The sequence below is a fragment of the Lactuca virosa genome, chromosome 9, assembly GCF_052849685.1.
Source record: "Lactuca virosa cultivar CGN04683 chromosome 9, Lactuca_virosa_CGN04683_v6, whole genome shotgun sequence".
Classification (NCBI taxonomy): domain Eukaryota; kingdom Viridiplantae; phylum Streptophyta; class Magnoliopsida; order Asterales; family Asteraceae; genus Lactuca; species Lactuca virosa.
In genome coordinates this window covers 192132392-192141455 of record NC_136434.1, presented here as the reverse complement: position 1 = coordinate 192141455, position 9064 = coordinate 192132392, and positions in this window count along the sequence as shown.

Below are 9064 nucleotides of genomic sequence, written 5' to 3'. Positions count from 1 at the left end.
ATTTGGGAAACGAGGAAAGTTGAGTCCAAGGTTTATTGGACCGTTCAAAGTTCTTCAGAAAATTAGGAACCAAGCTTACAAGCTCGAATTACCCGAAGAACTAGATGGTATTCATAACACCTTCCATGTGTGTTATCTAAGGAAGTTCACGGGAGAACTTCCCGACATAATTCCAATCTCATAGTTAAGAATGAATGAGAATAAGAGGCTGATTGAAGAGCTCGAGGCAATTGTTGACCTTAAGACTAAGAAGTTACGACGCAAGATGGTCGACTTAGTGCTAGTCCGTTGGAAACATTCGAATGGGCCGAATCTCACTTGGGAAACAGAGAGTCACATGATGAGTCGTTACCCACATATGTTTGCTAATGCATGATTCCGGGACGGAATCATCCTAATGGGGAGAGAATTGTAACGCCCGTGTTTTGGGGCTAAGCATTAGTAGATGATGTAATAGTCTAGGTCAACTATTGTAACTCTTTTTGGAAGTAATAAAGATGAAATATTTGAGTATTATGTGAATTATGTGCTTATATATTTGTTTATAAAGAAATAATAAAAATAAGCGTCAAAATTTAAGTTTTGAATAAACCCGATATCGTTACATGAAGTGGTAGTGGTCGTGACAAGGATTCCAGACATATAAAGAGCGCCGAAATCCGAGTTATAACGAAGAAGTATGACCTGTCGAAGTTTCACGACAAAACAGGCACGACGCTGTGTGACGTAAAAAGTGAATTTACAATATAGGACTTTTTAGCCTTAGTAATCTAAACCAAAGTTGTAGTATACGTTAAACCGAGAGCGTGCATAAAAAGAACGCCCAAATCTGACTTCGTATGAGGAAGTTATGAATTTTCTAAGATTTGGCTTAGCAGTGCACAACCCGAAGCTCGAATTTTAGATCGAGCGGTTTTTGGCCTACGCGACCTAAATGAGAATTGAAGATCTCATTAATAGGAACTCAACGGTAAAAAGACAGACGAAAACGGAGTCTGTATGTAGAAGTTATGAATTTTACGCGGACATTTAACAGTATAATCTCCTCGTACTGTTAAATTTAAGATCGGTCGAGAATTAGCCGTCGGAGTCAAAATGAAAGTTATAGATCTTATTTTTACCTACGCGTGGATATAAAGAACGTCAAAAACGAAGCTCATATGTGAAAGTTATAGATTTTAGAAGTCGGAAGTGTGTTATGCGAAAATGGGTGACGTGGCACAATCTTGGCCATTGCTTTCTCCCCAAGTCTTGCCACCAGATGGTGACATGGGGCACCAAGTTCACCCATATTTCACCCTATAAATAGAACCTCTCCCACCCTCATTTTCTTCACACCTTTCCCATTCTTTCTTCTCTCTACTCTCTCTCTAAACCTCCCACCCCCCCAAGCCCTAGGGAACTCCCGTAGCGCTAGAAGAAAGCCCCAGAGTGCTCGACAGCTCTGAGAAGAAGAGATTTTCGGCTTAGGAACGCTGCTCCAAGCGAAGCCCGGTTTTCGAGAAAACCTGCTGTAAGTGAGCTACGCATACGATATTTTTAATATAGCTTTTAATTAATTATAGTAACGTTATTAGGACCTTATAATAATTATTTGGGCTATTATTATGAGTTATATAAGTGTCGTTATAATATCTTTTTAACTACTCGCGGTACGGGGAATCTGGTTTAAAGGGCCGCATAGGGTTTTTGGGTTTCAGAAGTGCCATATGCCAAAATGGTCCTGCCCTCCGGTGTTTTATGTCTGGCCCCTGTCTGTACATAGTGGTTGGAAAATATTGTTTAAACGCTTATATAATAGTAATAATAGCTAGACTATTAATTAGTCGCGATTAACGTTAGACTAAACCCTAGTGGTATTGATACTAGGTTTTGTCAAGGGAAATTTGTTTTGAGATAACAAAGCGCTGTCTGAGTTCGGAATCACCACCTTAACAGGTGAGTGCATAGTCACTTTCATCTTACACATAGATATGAAGTATTTAATATAAACTACGTGCTATGTGTGCATATTGTCTGAATACTTGCTGTCTATGCTGATGAAAGATTTTTATACATGTTTTAAATGATTTAAACTGTATATGTATTTTATATCTACAAAAATGTTGGGGTAAAACATGGGTAGATGTAATAGACGATGTGTGATAAAATGATGAGAGGCCTCGATGTTGTTGTTGTTGATTCTGTTATCTAGTGGAGTATAGATGACGACCACAGACTCTTCTAGACAGTCCAGTGGAACGCTAGCGGGCTCGCAACCTATAGGTGTTTGTGAACGATGTGTTCACCGGTGTACTCCATCCCCCTCATGGTTTCCTTAAGGACATTTATTGCTGAGGAATCCCCTTAGCAGTAGTGTCCATCCCGATGATGATCCTTAGGCTAGGTCCCTTATGATAGGTGTTTAGGGACGTAAAGTGAGGATAACAGGAACGGGTAATCGGGTTATTGTTAGTTGATGAAATTAAATAACTTATTTATTGTGGGTTGAAAACCCTATGTGCTCACCAGGCTCCCAAGCCTGACCTACTCAGTTTCATGTATTACAGGTAGTGGCGCTCGAGCATAGATGTGATGTTTTGGATGAGGGACTACGGATATAGGCTTGTAGATATGAATAAATGTAGTAAGGCTTATATTGTACTGTTTATGCTTTTGATCTGTATCGAACATGACATCCCGAGGTTTTTTTTATGAAATACATTTCTACGGAAATGCTTTGATAAATCTTTATCATATTTTATTTTGGGAACAAATTCCGCAACACTTTTATTTAAAATGTTACTCTTATTTTTAAACAAAGCATAAACAAAATCGATCTTTTCTGGCCGTGAAAATGGGGATGTCACAGAAATTATACTTCATTCCAATTATAAAAGCTTAAATTGAGATTTTAATCAAATTTAGTCAAGTATATATATGAATGTTATGTTGGAATGGTTCAACATAAGGAAATTTTATATATGGAAATATTAATTGCGTTCTCAATATTCGATTATGATTACGGTATCCCTCTTCATAGTCCGAATTTTGAGAACATGGCTAATAGGAAAAATTATAGCAAAAGACTGGTCTGGGATCATGTCTTTATGTGAGATATTATGAATTGTATCCCATATGCTTCAGGTATAGGATCGATTGCATATGCTATAATATTTCTATGTGTTCTGAATTTTCCAAATGCCTAGGGCATTAAGAGGGAAAAAGGACCAGAACTGTATATGACTAAAATGATTAAGCAATTGTCGAGGAAAATCTGAGGCTTACCAAAGATTTGTAACTCATGGACAGTTGGAAGTATAGTGTTAATTTTGGAAGGACCATATTGGCATATTCTAAAAAGAGACAACTCTTGTTCAGAAGTGATAGTCAAAATGGGAATATGGAAATGTTTCCATAAGTGGAAATTATTCTTTAAATCTGTGTAAGATTAGAAAACTTAATGCAAGAAGGATGTTCAAAGGAATGTACTTTGAATGTGAGACTTCGTTTCCATGGAATTGCTCTCCATTGGAATACTTTGTAATGTATGTAGCCAAGTCTTTGTGATTTTTTGTGCATAGTCATTACAAGAGGATCATTGCATATAAGTTTAGAATCTAACAAATTTCTGTAAATGGAAAAGAATCTTGTATTCTTACATTTGTCGTAAGGATTTGGAATTGTGAAATGAGCATCATTGAAATGTTTTCAATTGATCTATTCCACAAAGAAAGGATCATAGGTAAACATAGTGTGCATGCTTGAAGCATGGGACAACTATTGTTTTAGTTCAAGTATTAAGTTGATTATTTGAAACATTATACAATGAATAATGAGTAATCAATATGACTCAAAAGTTTTGGGGCCATATAGGATTAGTATTGTTCTTGTGTTTCACTTTGCATGTTTTGACTTCCTGAATAACTAGGTTATTCAAACTGTCCATAGTCGATCATACTTTGGAAGTAGGTATTGAGGCAAGATTGTCATGAATGGGTCTGTAGTATGTCTAGAGGTTTTAGACATAGCTGCAATATTCATGAGTGCTCCTTGAATAAGATTCGAGTATTGGATTAAACCCACGCTCATTTGAATCACTTCATGGATTTTATCACGAGTGATCATGAGATGATAATATCTTATATTCTCCAAACGGGGACGTGTGAGTTGTAGTTGCGAGTCGGTTGCACATTGACATATGTAAACGCACTAGTAACTTGGATGTTATAAAACATATCGTTGTGTGTAATTTGATGAGTGAGTACAAGCAAGCATTTAGGTCGAAGTTTATCCGTTCCTTTTACCCCATGTGGATAAAACCGATATCTATGGGCCCCTCGATGATTTAGTGATGACAACCCTAAGTGCTCGGTCGGGCCTGGACTGGTTTGATTTGTTCAATTAGGAGGTCGTCATAAATCAGAAATCGGGAAACAACAGATGGACAAAGAGAATGATTATAATACACGTCTCAGTCCATATGATATCTAGAATGGAGGAATATATGATTCCTTATCTAACGGACACGTCATTGACTAGGTCAGAGTTCGACTACGGCTTTTAATAGCTACGATTGCTAGTCTGGATTTTGGAGTCATATTTGCAATAATAGTTTTAGACTTTTCCAAGTGGGAGAATATTGGATTAGATGTCTAAGCCCATAACTATTATTGGTATGTACTCGACCCGAGAGTAGCATGGTCCATTTGGGTTGCATAACATCAGGATAATTTGTTAGGATGGACTTTTGAGAAGAGGTTACATATGATTTATTAATATATTATAAGTTCTAATATATTAAAATGAAATCATATGATTTAATTAGTATTGATCAAGAATTAGTTTGGAATTAATTTAGTGATCAAAAGAGACTAATTAAATGGGGACTAATTACGGTAACTGGTTATATATATATATATATATATAAATATATATATATATATATATATATATATATATATATATATATATATATATATATATGTGTGTGTGTGTGTGTGTGTGTGTGTGTGTGTGTGTTGGGCTTATGATCCATATTGGACTAAGTTTATGTATGGATACATAAAGAGTTGGGCCACATGAACCATGGATCATAAAACCCATGGGTATGGATTTGGGTTATACCCATGACTCTTGGAATCCTACATATAAATATGAGCTCCATAACCTAAAAACGCCACTTCTAGTTCTTGGAGTTCATGAGGGCGTTTTTGGTGCATGGAAATTCTCTCTCAAGAGTCACCTTTGTCCTAGGTGAGTTGTGATTCCATTTGAGGTGCAACACTTGGGGCACTAAGTTCTTAAAGGCCAAAGTCTTCCTAGCAACATCAACAACATCAAGAGGTATGTCTAAAACTTGTCTTATTATACATATGTTATTTGTATGCTAGTTGTAGGCTTAAAGCTTTGGAAACCATATGCATGTATAATTAGAGAAAACATAGATCCAAAGCTATTAGGGTTGTATGTGCACCATAGGATGTTGTAGTATACAAAACCCAACATAAACAACGCAACCAACCCACTAAAGCACTTCCTAGGCTCTCCTAAGTTTCCGACCTCACCCTGTCATCAACTGCCACAGAACTCCCAATAATGTCAATTAACCACCTCATGAATACAATCACATGCAACAAAGCTTAGATAATCCTTCAAGTAAAAGTCCCATCCCTACAATGGTTAGACTCGTACGAGAGCTGCGCAATTGGTCCAAATCAATCACTTTGAGATTATTTAACTCGCATCACTAAGAGTTCCATAAACCACCAAGCAAGCAACATTCAGGCACCAGAAAGTCTAACCAATGTACCACCTATTCAGGCCATTCTATCCAATCATCTGAAATCCATACTGGCATATGACACTAAAAGCTCAAACAATAGGCATACAAAGGCATCTATCCTATCATAAAATCTTAAGCAAATCATTAGCCCTATTCTAGCATGCAATTCTCATATAACATAACAAACATGTATGGGTATTATGGGAATCACTTACTTGAACTCGGATGATTGCATACACCACATCCCTTTCTTTTATTAGAAAAATCCTTTAATAAAACATTTATTTTATGATAAATATACCAAACCATCAGTTTGAGTTTAGAGACACCCGAGAGTGTGCCCGAATCCCTCAACCCAAGGCGCTGATACCAACTTGTAACGTCCCAAAAATTATAAGGTAAAAATTTCATTTTTAGTTCAACCATAAACACCATTTAACCATTTCAATCATTCAAAAGTAATCAGAGTAAATAGTTATCAGAGTACAATTCCCAAAATCATAAAGTGCGGAAATATGGGTGGATGCGTTGCGATCAAGTCGGGCTCTTCCCTCACGAACCGGGAGTACTTGAAAAACATTTTAAACATAAACTATAAGCACGAAGCTTCGTGAGTTCCCCAAAAACACCACATACCATACATATAATGGGCCTTGCCCTCCAATCATCGGGCCACGCCCGACATCAGGCCCCGCCCGAAACAGATCTGTCAATAACATACGATGGGCCCCGCCCAACATACTCATCAAGCCCCACCTGGTATTCATACAATACACATAAAACACATACATGAGTCACTAAAATAAGCAGCAAACAATATACTCACCAAGCCCCGCCTGGCATCAGACCCCGTGTGGTATACATATCACTTATCACACATGCAAGAGTTATGCAGAAAATTAGCATCCTAATCATAATAAATCATGGGCCGACATTGGAGCCTTCGAACCGCCAAACATAGGGAGAAGACTCACCTCAAACTGCTGAAGAATCAGATAAAAGCTCAGGCTGCTGATCCAGGAAATCTCCGCACTAACATCATCAAATAATACCCAATTAATAATTGGTCCATAAACCATAACTGAAATTCCTAGTTCACATGTCCAACACCCAGGGTAAAAGACCATTTTACCCTTTCCTTACTTGGCCCAAAACCAAGGCCCAACCCAATGGCACCAAAAAGCCCAATACAGCCCAAACTCCTAAATAATACCTAAAGTCCATTATGGGCCCAATCCAAGAAGGCCCAAATTTAGAAAAGATATTGGCCCAACAAGGCCCAAACCCTAATCGTCCAAAATGGCCCAATTCAACGGTCCAAACTCCAACGGTTGATCCTTACGGTGTGACCAACTCATGGCCACGTTGTGACAATCAACTCGACTCGGTCCCAACTCAGCGGTTCAACTCAGCCCATAAATTTGATTCCAATTATCGTCACGTCGTGACCACTTCCTAAGTCACGTCGTGACCTAATCAGGACAAAACAGTCAGGATGGCAAGCATCCTCACGACGTGACAGGCTTATTCCTCACGTCATGAGCGCTGCCCTGGCCAACTTTTATCATTAAGCTCTTATTCCTTTCAGCCATAACTTGGGACTTTCCAGAGGGTCTTTCCTCACCCAAAGGATGATAAAAAATCATAGCTTCTTATTCATGCATGTCTAATGCATGACTCAAACACTCACTAGCTCAAAAAGAGGGAAAATGAGATCAAGACTCATGCTTGTAGCCCAAAACTACTCCAGAACTCATATCCAAAGCTTATAATTCAAAAGATGTCTCAACGATCCATAAAGTTGCCAACTTTATGGATCTCATGCATGAAATCCCACGCAATCAAGCAAAAAGAAGCTTAAAGTCTAGATCTATAAACTTAAACTCATAAAGGTTGAATCTTGGAAACTTACAAAGGTCCATAATGTGCACAAGATGATGATGATGAAGCCTCCTTGCTGGACCAACACTCTAGAACATCTTCTTCTAGTTACTAAAACACCAAAATGGATCCAAACCCACCAATAGGGACTAGGGTTAGGGTTTTCTGAGTTGGGAGAGGTGGAGGCTGAGAAATGAACCCTAAAACCGAGTTACGGGGGACTAAATACGTGGGCTCTAAAAGTTTGTAGGCTTGGGCTGCAGCAGTTCTCACGTCGTGAGCACACTATGTCTCATGCCGTGAGACCAGTCTCGCATAACTGTTCAACTTAACCTATCTCACGACGTGAGCCTCTTATTCCTCAAATCATGAGGCTCATTTTTCTCCAAAAATCCAACCTTTTGACCATTGAAACCCTAATTCGATTCATCCAAGAAAACAGGTGTTACACCACCCCACCCAACTATCAGCCGCGGAAGAAACTTCTACCGATATCAACTAACTAGCCTACAAATACAATTACATGCAACAAAAATTAAATAGTCTTTCGACTGAAAGATCCTGTACTACAACGGTTAGAATTAAACGAGAGTGCACAATAGAACCAATAAAACATTCTAAAACTATTTAATTGTTATGCCATGCAACCTAACTTATTCACTTAATAGTTATCTAATATCAATATAAGTTTCTCTTAGCACAAAGCAAGAAACATTCAAGTAGTCAGTCTAACAAGCAATTATATCACATCCACTCTATACTAGTATTTGCTACATCTTTCCTAGATCAGTAGGAATCACCCTCACCCTGTTACACTGAATCACATGGAGTCTCCACCCGTCCCGACATGTTGTCTCTTGAATGCACATTCGTATACATTGTAAAACTAGATGGCCATTCGAATAAAAGATTCTACAGTAGAACGGTTGGACTCAAATGAGAGTTACACACCAAGCTAAATAAGGCATTCTAAGTCTATCTAGCTCCTGTTACATACAGCCTAAAACATTCACTTAACAACCTATCATTACTAGCACAAACTCCAAACAACACATAACATGCATACAACATAACATGTAAAATATCAGGATATCTAGCATACATACACCTTATGTCCTAGAAAGCAGTAAACCATATCAAACCATTTAACATTTTCAGATGGCTTCGGCTGACTGTACACACTACGTCCCCGACTTTGTTTCCAAATAATTTATTATTTTTTTTACAAAACCTTTCTTTCAAAATAACTCTCGAGCTGCTAACTTGAGTTCAAAACTCACCGAAGTGAGGCTGATTCTCTCAGCTGTGTTCTGATACCAATTTGTTATGTCCCAAAATTTGCAATAAATTTGAACTTTTTAAAACTACATAAGTATAATCAAAATTGTATCTTTTATTCAAAAAAAAAGTTTCAAAAAT